Source organism: Chaetodon trifascialis, chromosome 19 (genome assembly GCF_039877785.1).
Source record: "Chaetodon trifascialis isolate fChaTrf1 chromosome 19, fChaTrf1.hap1, whole genome shotgun sequence".
Taxonomy (NCBI): domain Eukaryota; kingdom Metazoa; phylum Chordata; class Actinopteri; order Chaetodontiformes; family Chaetodontidae; genus Chaetodon; species Chaetodon trifascialis.
Genome location: NC_092074.1, coordinates 22,985,787 through 22,999,721, shown reverse-complemented (window position 1 = coordinate 22,999,721; position 13,935 = coordinate 22,985,787).

Genomic DNA, 13,935 nt, shown 5'->3' with positions numbered 1-13,935 from the left:
GACCATGATCACTTTCAGGTTTATACTTTAACTTAAGGTGTCGACTAGAATAGATTTACATGCTTTAATGTTCAGAAAACACATTATTGAACACACTGTTCATTCACTTTAGCTGCATTTATACAATCACCCAATTAACCACCTCTAAAATGAAGATTTAAACACGGCACATGTTCAAGCATGAATATGATCCTCGCCTTCACCGCCCAGCAGATCACTGACGGTGCAGCTTCGTAACAGCAGTTAGCTGTTGGCTGCTAACCAAAGTTAAGCAATGCTGCCAAACCAATGAATTCCTGCAGTTTGACCTTCAGAGCATGTGTTTACCGGCGAGGATCCTAACAGCTAAGCTAATGCTGACTGAGCTAGTGCTACAGTATAAACACAAAGAAAGCAACAGGAAAAAATCAAACCTAGCCTTCTTGTTATTTAGTTGACGTCAAATGACTCAAATGTTTACAGTTTCTCTTGACTTTCCTTTGCTCCCAGTCAGCAGGAGTAGACGCATTCCAACATGTTAGCACCATGTTAAACCAGCGAACCATCAAAATAAACAGCAAAACAGCATAAACCTGGTGTTATAAAATGGCAAAACCTTTGAGTTTGAAGTCGGGTCATGGACAGCCGAACTCGATCCATCCTTGAGCTTGAGCTGCACACAGTTTTCTAGTCCTTGTGGGGATTTTTTCTGCCACATTTCCATCAAAAACAGAGCCGTTCCTGTGCTTAATGCACTAAAGGAAAGGGATTAAAAAGCAGAATATGGCCTCTTTAATTTAATTCAGTAAGCTTCTTATTCGTGTTTTCACATGAAAATGATTTGATGGGTTGGAGAAGCTGACACTGTCTGATCACCGTCAGTAAATCAGGCTTTTGAAAACATCATACTGATAAATATAAGCACAAACTACCTTATTAAATAAGACACAAAATGATAAAAACGATCAAATGAAATGACACGTAGCCTTGACAGATTTCATGCATGTTTAACAGTGTCGGTATGTGTGGGAACCTCTGGACATGAATGGATGCTCGAGGGGGAATATTTGTGCAGAATTGCTGCTTCTCTCCACACAATCAAACTGATCTGCGGTAACTGAGCGTAGAGGCTTCGGCGTCTCATATTCTCATGCAGAAATGAACTGTGACAAGCCGTGAATTCCTCCCCTCGCTGCAGGACCAGAATTCCTCGGCTACAGGCCGCGGCGTTCACTTTTTATGGAGACACCAGCGGAGGATTTGAGTCAGGAATCCGTGTCACGCGGGACACAATCCGACGAATGTGGCAGAGTTTTAACACTGCTGCTAAGGTTTCGGAGCTGAACGTCCAGCCGTCTCCACGCTCGTCCACGGTGTGCTTCGTACAGTTTACACCAACTGCTGCTAAGTCAACGTTAAGCTGTTATCATGTCACTTATATGGAGTGTGTAATGAAGGAGACAGAGGGCGAGAAAGCACTCACCAGCGAGCTTGAAAATTACAGCTAATGACAGACAACTGCATGTAATTCAGCACCTTGTGTTTTATCGACAGTCGGGCTGAATGTGTGGCCTTAATGCACTTCTTTCACTTCCTTCATCTGAGCTTCATGTGAAATAAGAATAAGATTATTCATCCCGAGGGAAAGAGTTTGTGCAGCAAAGTAGGAAAGAGAAGTTAAAGCAGATATAATGTCAATAAAATCCAGAAGCCAAAGCAGACACATAGTTAAAGTCAGGATCGTAAGATCATGTGAACAGCGAGCATGGTGCAAAAACTGTTTTGTCATTTTAGATTAAGATCAGAACTATTTGCCATGGTTTGTGTAAATCTCACTCGCCTCATCTTGATTAAAATTGCAGATTTTTGAGGGGTATTCATTTTTAATTCTTAGTAAAACAAACCCACCTCAATCTAACGTGATCAACATGATACCACGCAGGAAAGAAAACAAGACAAACAAAACAACAAAGCAAACATCTGAAACGTTCGTTCATCTGTGCGTATATAAAAGAAGAATCTTTCATATTAAAACTCTTTCATATTAAAACATTGTGTTTCCTTCTTTGTCGAGTTGCTGCTGTACTGATGAAGAACTTCCACGGCGTCTTCATCAGGGAGGATTGTTTCTCTCACCTTGTTCTCTCTGAGTCTGACTGTGTTTCCATCAACTCCTCCGTTACCTTGACTCCAGCTGCGCTTTGTATTTTACTTTGATTTTTAATTTGGAAATTGAAAAGAATGAAATATGTTATGAAGGGCTCGTCATGGCGTCAGGCAGGAAAGTACTCTGGGTCAGAGGAAGCAGGATTTGTGTACGAGGAAGAGGATTTATGAAGGGAAGGCTGAAGAACAACTGAGGAACAATTCACTCATGCTTTAGACTAAAACTATAAACGTCTCTGTTGCCTTTGCCTTCATTTGTTGCGCTTATACAAAAGCTTTTTGGAGGTTTCAGACATCCTGAAATGAAAAAGCCTTTTTCCTAGTCTTTTTTGGTGTTCATGAAGCTGATAGAAAAATGAGTGAGCTCCATACTAAACTGATTTTTTTGGCATTTTACTGGCTGTTTGGTGGACGCTCTGCCCTGTGATAACGGTGACAGCCGGGGGAGGAGAGCTCGCCGGTCTGAGCAGGAGGATTCTCAAGATTCCCCGCAGCATAGCGGCCGTGCTTCGCAGTGTTTCTGCAGCTCGTTGAGGGGATGCCACGCGTGGTTCAGCCTGTGTATATTTTCATTTAGCCTGAATGCTTGGCACACTGGGGCGGTAAACGGAGAGGCAAGGTGGGCATAGATGGCATAGTTACTTTGCACTTGTATGTGATGAGAGAAAACATTCATTAACAGATCTAATTTACATTGAGAGGCACACACACACACACACACACACACACACACACACACACACACACACACACACACACACACACACACACACACACACACACACACACACACACACACACACACACACACAGTAGTTTGAGACAATGATAAGATTCAGGACTCTCGCTCTCCGTTGCTGACTTGTAGCTTGTAGCACGACTGAAAGTTTAACGTTATTTTTAGTATTTACAATTTGTACCCGGTGTGTGTACTCTTATACTGCGATATATTAGAGCGGACACAGTGTATGGTGCTATTTACATTTGTATAACTTGAATCAAGAGGCCAGAAAATGTAAAATATCAAGTTTATTCCTGTTTTATGTTTATTACAGCAGCTTTACTTTGTGCATATTTATTTAAAAATGAGATTTTCAGGCAGAACAAGTGCAGCTTTCTGTCTTTATCTTCCATTATTCCACCAGCGAGTCCTAAAGAGCAGCTTTGTCCTGCACATGTTGTCTGTCCATCCTCGCCTGCAGTCTGACTTACAGTATGTCCCCGTATTCCACGTGTGTGTGTGTCTTTGTGTGTGTGTGCGTGCGTGTGTGCGTCCGCTGAGCACCTCTTTTCCAAGTATGGTCACTATGAGGCAGAGCTGTCGCTTAGGGGCCTTTGGAGGAAATTAATGAGCGACAGCCAAGGGCAAAAAAGAGGAGACAGCTGGGCCTGTCAGCGCCCAGAACAGGAGCAGGAGGACAGAGGAGCCTCAGCGTGAGGAGACGCGCACTGAGGTGGTAAGTGCTGGACTGTGCTGGAATGCAACGCAGTACATTTACACAGGGACTGTACTCATGTGCAGATCTGAAGTACTTCTACTTGAGTCTTTTCGTCTTATGCCACTTTCTACTTATACTGCACCACATGTCAGAGGAAGTATTTGTACTTCACTACAAGTATCTGACAGCTTTACTCACTTTAAAACTTACTAATTAAACAACCCAACAGTGTATAGAAGTAAAGCTAAAGCAGTTACTTGATTAATCAATTGTTTGACTGAGTGTGGAATCACTGGATGTTTGATCTTCTCACATGTTTGATTGGCTGCTTTTCCTCTCGATGATCTCAATGATCTGAATGTGTTTGGAATCATGTGGAGCTTTGGACCAAACAAACATGGTGAAGGCGTCACTTTGGACTCATCGTGACCACATTTCTCACTGTTTTCACAAAGTTTCCAAAGCAAACGATCGATCAGGTGAAAGTCAGACAAGTCAAATTTTCAGCTGTTAATGAAACTAATGATTCTTTTCATTCTGGGTCAATTTGCTGATCATTTTCCCCATCGATCGATCGATTGTTTGCTTTGGAAACATTGTGAAAATAGTGAGAAATGTGGTCCTGATGAGCCCAAACACCTGACACCTTCACCATGACTGATCCAGAATCATATTAAGATCATCATTAGTTTCAGTAAACAGCTGAAAATTTTACTTTGACTTTCACCTGAAACAGTATTTTTACCTTAAACCCAAAGGGATTAATAAGGTTCTTCTTCTTCTTCTTCTTCTTCTTCTTCTTCTTCTTCTTTAAATGGAAACTAGCTTCATTAGATCATCACAAAGTTACTGTAACATAAACATAAATGTCCCATTAAAACGTTTTATAATGGGGTCGTCACTACATGTAGATATTAGACTTTTGGGTCTAAAACAAATGAAATATGCTGTAAACATTTTATTGATCCATTCGGTATCAATATTTTTGCCTCTCGAGGCACACAAGTGCTCAGTGTGTTAACAGGTCGCATTAAATTTCCCTTTAAATGAATTTGCTGTTGTAAATAAGTCGTATACTTTCTAAAAACAGAACTGTTGAAGCTGTTTGGACACTGAGGATGAGCTGGGAATCGAACTACAAACCTTGCGATCACCATCTCGGATACGCTTTGAAGCCAAAGCGTTATTTCCGTCTCCTGGTTGATAAACGCTGGAAGCTGCTCTTCACATCTCTGATCAGCTGAGTGCTTGTTTTTTATCTGCTCACAGCCTCATTTCTTCCATCATATCATCATCACAGCATTGTGCTGTTTATCATATCACATGAAGGTCAAGGAAACCGAGTTAGAGCAGAATCATTTCCCGTTAACAAATGTGGAAACCGACGTATTCATGAGCGAATGTGCGAGGAGGGCAGTTTTAATTGTACTCGACGTGTCTTCATTGTGTATTTCTGTGAGAACGGCTGACACGTGATTAATTAAACCGCAGTCTTAATTCATTTGCTCTTTAATCTCTTTGATCTTCTTGGTTTTATTTATAGAAGATTGCTCTTATTTACATAGCTGCAAAAAATGAGTCCAAGTTAGGAGCCACGCTGTCATCTCATCTCGATTACCGCCCTGCTGCCAAGAGGGAGCTGGAGAAGCTTTGAGGCGAACAGTGCAGCACGATTAGCCGATTAGCACAGCAAGTCGAGGTAAGACGCTCGCGGCTCACCTGTACTTTACTGTCATGTTGGGGAATGTCGTAATTTGAAATTTGTTTTGTTCCAGCCGTCGGTTTTGGAAGTATCCTTCTGTTTTAATTCATTTTAACCTATTCGGCATTGGCCAGTGGTGGTTTTCACTTGTCCGTGCCAATAAATGCTTTTGCATTATTGCCTGAAATCGAATGTGAGTCAATGCTGAACCGACTGAATGCGATTAATTGACTTAAAAAATTGAACGTAGGCTTTCAAAGTGTGACAAACCCCACACGGCAGCCTACACCTGAATTGGCCTTTTAAGCAATGCAGCTGTGTGCAATCATCTAAAACTCTCGTCTTTTCATGTGAACGTCCTCACAGCCTTGTGTGAGAACTCGCTCTTTCATGGGCTGGTAATGGTTTCTATGAGGGCAGCCGCACAGAAAAGCTGTTTTCCTCCTCACGGCGCGGTAAGTGTTAAAGTTTGGTTGAATGTTAACCGCACAGAGTTGTAAAGACACAAAGAGGAGTGAGGACCAACGTGAATGCTCAAAGGACGAGGAGGAACAAAGAGAAGAAGCGAGGGAAGAATTAGAGAAAGAGACTCTGCAGTGGTGATCGGCTCAGGTATGTCTGTCTGTCTGTCTCTGTGCTGCTGCTAATGGCTTTGGACAAAAAAGGTGGTGAAATAAGCAACACGTCGGAAAGTTAAGAGCAAGGACGGCCATGGTGTAGCCGGGTCGGAAGTTTCCAAAGAATTTTAGAGACTGGTGGTAAGATTTTTTATTTTCTGAAGCACATTTTTATTAATATTTTCATATTTTTTCCATTAGTTGTGTCCTTTGTGGTGGCAGGCTCTGGTGTACAACAGAGGTTCATTCACACTTTCCACCTTCATCTTTGTAAATAACTTTAATTTAATAACTGATTTCTGACTGATAATTTCTAATGTTTTTCTGTTATATTCAGTTAATACTCTGGACACCAAAGTTAAAGTGTGAGGAAAACTGGACAGTGATGCCTTCAGAGAGCACAGTAGTCCAGTTTTAGCTGCTGTTCAGAGCTGATTTTAAGGTCTTCCTCTCTGTATACAAAGCCCTTAATGGACACGGACCGAGCTAAATCCCTTGTCCAATATTTGCCATCTGCGATCGTCTGCTGCTGCTTTATTGGAGGTTTCCAGAAACAGAAAATCAGGGCTGCAGCCTTTGACACCCCAAAGCTCTGAGAAGAAGCTGGCTGAACACGTTTATCAGAAAGCTAAAAACTGATCTCTTCACGTCAGTCTTAAACGAGCTCTGACTTCCTGATTCAGGCCTGAAACCTTGGTGCTTTGCCTGCGCTGATGCGCGGCTGCACTTCTTTTAAAATGCTGTACTTGATTTTATGTGTTCTGTGTACTCTATTTTTAACGTTTTAATTTGTATATTTCGGTGCATTTATTGTCCATCTCATGTCATCCATTGTCTTTATTTTCATTTCTTTTCTACATTATTATCAAGTGTTTTATTCTCCATCTTATCTTAAATCAATTTTCCATCCCTGTTTTTATGTTCAGTGTCTGTATTTTAATGTGAAGGACTTTGAGCAGCATTTCCTGTATGAGAGGTGCATACAAATAAAGTTTTTTATTATCATCATCATTATCTCATCAGGCTTGATGACACAGTATTTGACCTTGTTTTAGTCATTCAGGGCATCCAGTGAACTGAACTGCTGTTAAGATAAAGTCTGTTCGGTCACATTGAATGAGCATCTGCTGCAGCAGCATGTGGTTCAGCTGAACATAACGCGAGGGACAGACGGCGTTTTCTGTGTGTGACTGATCGCAGCGACATGAACTCACCTGAAGATGTTTCCTCACGTTTAGCATTTCGATTATTAAGACTCAACAGAATCTGTTCGAAGGACAGAAAACGCATTGATGCTTTGAGTACACAGTAAATACATTTATACCATAATGAGTCATTTCTTGTTGTCAGAGCAGCACCTGAACAAACACTTGTCCAGAGGTCCCACTTTGTCCTCAATCATACATCATTTAACTATACAGACGTATAAACTTCAATAAATACGCAGTTTCAATGCAGGACAATGTGGCAAAGTAGATGTTATTTAAAAAAAGAGACTTGAAGGTCTTTCAGACTTCTGGCTCATCAACCTGCAACATATGAACCAAAAAGAACAAACTGATGAATGAAGTGAAAGATAATTTGATCGGGTGTCGGTGCTCAGTGAACGGGACCATCGTGGTTCGTCATGTGGATGACCTGGTGAAGAACAGAAAGTCAACAACAAACAAACAAATCACTTAAAACAGACAGAATCACTTAAGGTCGTTCAAAAAACACTTAAAACCAGGATCTTTTATGACATTTTGTTAAGTAGAACCAAAAATCCCACCTGGAACACTGAGTTAGGCTGATTCCTGTCAGGAAGTTCAGTACATCCAGTGATATTGAGCTTTCTTTGATTGAATAATCGTATTTTTATCAACAAAAACAGAAGTCTGATTTATCAGGATGAGAAGATCTCTTTCTTCCTGCTCGTTGGGTGTTAAAATAGCATTCATCTGCCTTAAATACACATCCAGCCCGAGGATTTTAATCGCTGTGGTGAACTCATAGAAATGTCTGATCCCACGAACAAGCGTCCCTGAACCTTCAAGGTTCTCCGTTAGAAGGCCGTCACAGAAGTTATTCTTTCCAAACCCCCGATAACGAATAAAGGGATGAAAGAAAAGCATATTCACAGCCTCGTTCCAAACTCTGCCCTTGCTACACCCGACGTGAAAATACATTCAAATGGATTCAAAATGAAGCGCTGAGAAACGAAAAGGTGAAAATGTGACTCACTGATTTCGTGAAATCCGAGAATGAAAATGAGACTTTTTGTTCGACGTTGCAAATGTTTTGTTTTTGTCTCAAAATGAAGTAAATGAGTCGCGTTAATCACTGAACGAGGACGACTGGAGGGAGCTCTTCTTCTTCTTCTTTGAAAGAACTTCGCAGCGTTTTTATGTTTTTTTTTTGTGCTTTTCTTACTTAAATTTCTTCCTCTCATTCTTTTTGTCTTGTTCGTGTCCTTCTGCATTTTGTTCTGTTTTGTTCTTGTTCCTGTTTTACTTTGTGTTCTTCTTCATCCTTTTTTATCCTACATGCTTGTTTTTTATCTTGTACCTATAACTCATGAACTTCCTCTCGTTCTTCTGGTCTTGTCAGTGTTCTCCACCATCTTGTTGCGTTTTGTTTTTGTTCTTTTTGTTTGTCTTTGCTCTTACTCCTCCTTTAGTTTATGTTCTTTATTCTTGTTCATGTTGTTTGTCTTTGTTCTTGTTTTTACTCGTTCTTATTTTTGTTCTATAACTAATGTGCTTCCTTTCTTTGCTTTCGGTCCTCTTAGTGTTCCTCTTCCTCTTGTTCTTCCTTTTGTGTTCTTTGTTCTTGCTCCTCCTTTAGTTTGTGTTCTTCTTTGCTCTTGTTCTTTTTTCTTGGTCCTGCTCATGTTAGGGTTCATGTTTTCCTTCTTTTATTCCTCTTAATGTTCTTCTTTGCTTGTGGTTTTGATTGAGTTCTTGTTCTTCTTTGCTGAAGTTCTTATTATTAGTTTTTTTCTCCTTCGCTCTGTTCTCTCTCGTGTTTGTGTTCTTGCTGTGTTGTTCTTTGGTTTTGTTCTCACTGATGTTCTATGTTCTTGTTATTTTTTCTTGTTCTTCTCCTTCCTTGTTTTTTTCCTCGTCTTGCTCTTGTTAAGGTTCATGTTCTCGTTCTTTCATTCTTCCTAAAGTTCTTCTTTGCTCTGTTCTCACTCATGTTCTTGTTGGTGTTCTTTGGATGTTCTCTCCCTGATGTTCATTGTTCTCGTTCTCATTTTTCCTTTTTTTCTTGCTCATGTTCTTCTTCCTCGTTTTTTCTTCTTGCTCATGTTCTCTCTTGTGTTTGTGTTCTTCTCCTTGTCCTTCTTTCCTTTTGCTTCTCTTCTTGGTTGTCTTCTTCTTTGCTCTTGTTTGCATCCTTATTTTCTTTTGTTCTTATTTTTGTTCGTCTTCTTTTCTTCTTCTTCTTCTTTTTCTTTATGTTCTTCTTGCTCTTGTTCTTGTTTAACCCGTCCCCCAAATTAAACACCACAGTACCTCAATGGTGACTTCCCATCAGTATCTGGTGTCCATATGAGCGTGTGCGTCTTTATTCATTCATTCACGTCTTCATTCACACACTCCTCTCCTCTTTTGTTCTTTCTTTCTTTCTTTTCACACGTCGCACAAAACCGTCAAAACTTGAATGGACGACGCCAGTGTCAAGAGACACTTGTGGAGTTAGTCCAATGAGACTGAACGAGTGAAGGACAAGATCAGCACGAGTACGTGTTGAACGCTTTTCTTCACTTTATCGCCAACACGTCTGACAAGAGGCAGTCGGATGATTCTTCATCATCACGCACATCATTCAAAGGTTCTCTTATGTTCCTTCAGTTAACTGCTGCCAAACACATTATTTAGTAGCTTTGGTGGTTAAAGATGTAATAATCATTAAGCGATTAAAACTCGCTCTCAGTCGACGTCCACACAGAACACTGCTGAAACTCTCTGTCATCAAAACTCACCTCGGCTGTTTTTTCCTATAAATCCTGACGAGGCGTGTCCAACGAGCTGACAGGTTGGATGAATGGAGCAGTGTTAGGAAGAGGGACACACACACACACACACACACACACACACACACACACACACACACACACACACACAAACAGCTGACAGAGGTTAGCCGTGGCCCATGTGGGGTTAAAGACTTGTTCTTCTGTTGAGATTTCAGCTACTTCCTCTCTGCAACACACCTCATGCACACACACGCACACACACACACACACACACACACACACACACACACACACACACACACACACACACACACACATTGTTTCTTGATGTAAGTGACAGGTGTGTGTGCGTGTTTCAGCTCACATGTTTGACCTGATAACACACAGCGGTGTGTTAACGTCCACTGGGGTTCATTCTTACATAAAACATGTTAAATGAAAATTCGTTAACCATCACAGACGTTCCTACGCTGTGTATTCTGTGTGTAGCTCTCTGTCTGTTATTGAGTCACAGATCAATCTGTAGTAAATGTGTAGTTTTCAACTATGATGCAAGGTTGTTGTCAACTCACGGCAAAAAAAGAGCAGGTGTGCGTCTGTGCTGTTTCACCTTTGCTGCCACTCGCTGTATTTAATTGTAGGCGGTGCGCTGGGCTAGTTCTTAGCTAGCTATTGTAGCCTTTTCTTGTGTTTTGCCTGCTTGAAAAAACTGCCGTTGTTGAGCTAACGGGGTGGCGGTCAGCTGTTCGACCTTCTGCTCGCGGTTTGGTTTCATCGCGTCTCCTGACGTCACAACAGATTCTGTGCAAGTTAAACAAATGCAGTTATTGTTAAATTATGTGAAGCCGCTTCTGAAGTTTTCTGCAGTGTTTAATCAACTAACGTTAACGTTTTAAGCGACTAGCAATCAATCATTGCAGATCAAGTAGTCGTTTAAAAATGGCAGTGACCTCTAGTGTTCAAACCGAGAAGTGCAACAACAGGGCTTGATGCTCAGGATAACATCTACAGTTTAATCCAGGACAGAAATATGCTTAAGCCACAGTCTAGTTAGTTTGAAAATTCAACCCCGACCATTTAAGAACAGGCAGCGGGCCACAGCTGGTCCGTTAGCTTAGCTTAGCTTGGCCACCTCAGTCATGGTGGGTGGTGCAGTTTGACTGGACTGTATTTTACTGGAAGGTGTTCCTAATATTTTTTCAGTGTCTTACACGGTGCTCGTTAGAATGATTTTTGTTTTTGTGCTACCTTATTTGCTCTTCTGCTTTTTCCCATTGACTTCTACTCTTTGTAGATACCAAAATATGCCACCTGAATATCCATAGTATTTCAAGTTGAACAGTACTTTAATTGCTCCAATGTCATTTGTGTGTGTGTGTGTGTGTGTGTGTGTGTGTGTGTGTGTGTGTGTGTGTGTGTGTGGACACACCATAAAACAGAGACACACACACCGAAATGTGCACACTGTAAGCTGCAGTTACAAAAACATGTGAATACACACCCTGCGTGCACAAAGAAATACATCAACAGGTACGGCACATGCTCTCAAGTCTACACACACACACACACACACACACACACACACACAGGCGCTGTCCTTGGTGGGGCACTGGTGGGAGATGGAGGGTCACGTTCAAGTCTTCCTCATCAAACGAACGAACAAAACCTGCGCTCTCCTCCACCGCGAAGGAAAAGCTAAATGAAGGATGAATGAGGCTGAGCAGGATTCGCTCCGACACCTCGGCTTCTCACATATATTAAATTCCTGCAGCGTATAAAAGAATATTTAGAGTGAGGACTGTTTATTGACTCGGAGCTGAAACAATTATAATAATAATTAATCAGCATCAAATTGATAATCAGTTATGATTAATATTTAAACTCTCTGGTTCCGGCTTCTTCTATGTGAAGATTAACTGTTTTATTATCATTGTCTTTGGTTTTTGTCTGCTGGTCAGACAAAACATGATGTTTTATTGACGATACATTTGATTAGTTACAGCCTGCATTGTACTATATATCTATTCATCTTTAATAGTTATTGATAAGCAGACAGGAGCAATGGAGGATGGAATCAATTCATCATGTCAGCCAGCAGTGAGTTTCACACCTGTGTGGAACAAATATTCAGGCTGTTTACTTCAGTAAAAGTAATAATGCCAGCATGTATAAATACTCTATTACTTGTAAAAGTCCTGCATTCAAAATCCTCCTTTTTCCTTTAGACGGCTGGTAGTTAAATCTTCAGCACTTTGTCATCGTGACTCTTCCTCACACTGTTGTTTCCAATCATTATTACATTAGTCTGAGAAGTCATCAGAAGCTTTAGCTGTCTGGTGAAGTTAGAGGAGTAAAAAGCAGCAGGTTTCCCTCTGAAATGTACAAAGTAACGTCAGAATTATATATGAGTGCAGTGAACTGCTGCGCTGTAATGTTTACTCACTGAAAGCAGCATTGAGCCAAACAGCTGATCTGACGTCTGACGCCTCCGGAGGCAAACTTTACATTTATTGCCCCTGTAGATCTAAGAATAAGCCCTCTGTCCATTTATCATCCAGCATTTATTTCTGGTTTGCAGAGACCGTTCCGGCCTCACGGGGCCGTCAGAACGGCTGCTGTCTTTTCGTGTCGTCGAGTGTTTCGGGTCAAACTCACGGCGGGAAAGTGGAGGTGTTTTGTTTTTCCATCACAAAGAGACGAATTCACAGAAGTGTTGAGGAGACATGAAACTAAACTCCCACTTTCTTTGGGTTAGACATAACACGAGGATCAGCCACGAGCATGTTGGACGCATTCCAATATGCCGTGTGTGTGTGTGTGTGTGTGTGTGTGTGTGTGTGTGTGTGTGTGTGTGTGTGTGTGTGTGCGCGGGCATTTGTTAAGTCCCTGGAACACCAGAATCAGTTTTCCATTGATGCTCGAGCTGTTAATTGTGTGCTAAAGAGCAATGATGTTTCCCTGTGTGTGTGTGTGTGTGTGTGTGTGTTTGTGTGTGTATGTGTGTGTGCGTGTGTGTGTGTTTGTGTGTGTATGTGTGTGTGCGTGTGTGTGTGCATACCTGCTATCATGTGTGGTTTGCCGACAGCCAATGAGGTTCATTTGGGTGCAGAAAGTTTCTCTCATTTGAAGGTTTCTTTCTTTCTTTTTCTTTCTTTCTTTCTTTCTTTCTTTCTTTCTTTCTTTCTTTCTTTCTTTCTTTCTGGAAAGTTAAAACAGTTCTGAGTTGAATTAACTACAAAGTACAATCTAACACCCTGAATTTCAACTTAAGGTAAAACTCATGAACAATGAATATTATCCACATTTCCATCATTTTTATGATTTCCCTCTTCAGTAAGAATCTGCTCCGGTATGGAAACACTCCTGGAATTCACTTAGAACGTAACAGCTGGCAGGAAACGAAAATCAAACGATACGTCTGAACATTTCCGACTTCATCACAAACCTTTTTGTTTGGCTGTTGTAACTTCTTCTCCAGAGTCTGTGTAGTGGAAGGAATTCAGGTTTCAATCACAGCAAAATCACCTGAGCTGAACTGAAGTGCAGCAATCAGTGAAATAAATCCTCAGAAATGTTTCACATCAGGTTCAACTTTCAGACACTTTAACATACAGATTTGAACCGATGACCAACAGCAAACCGCTTGAACCTCTGAGTTAAACTGCGTGCAAGTGGCATTTAGCACGACACATAACAGCACCATTTTCTCCCTGATGGAAGACATTATTAACTGTTTTCTAATCCGTCACAGGTTTGGTTTAGGCACAAAGACAACATGGTGAGAGTTTGGCAAAGATCCATCGTCACCCGACTTCCTCCTTCATTCCTTTAATAATTACTGTGATCACTCGAGGGCGCCATCACTTGAACAGAAACAAACGCTGCGTTTGAGGAGAGTGTCCTCCGAAGAAGAACAACAGCATCAGTCCTTTTAACCAGTGTCCAGAAATGACTTTTTACTGGTTACATGCTAATGATAAGGCCCTCTAGTGTCTGTAGTGGTTACTGCAGGAGCAATGGAGGAAGTCAGCAGGCGGTATTAAAGAGCCTAACCCGTCTTTAACAACA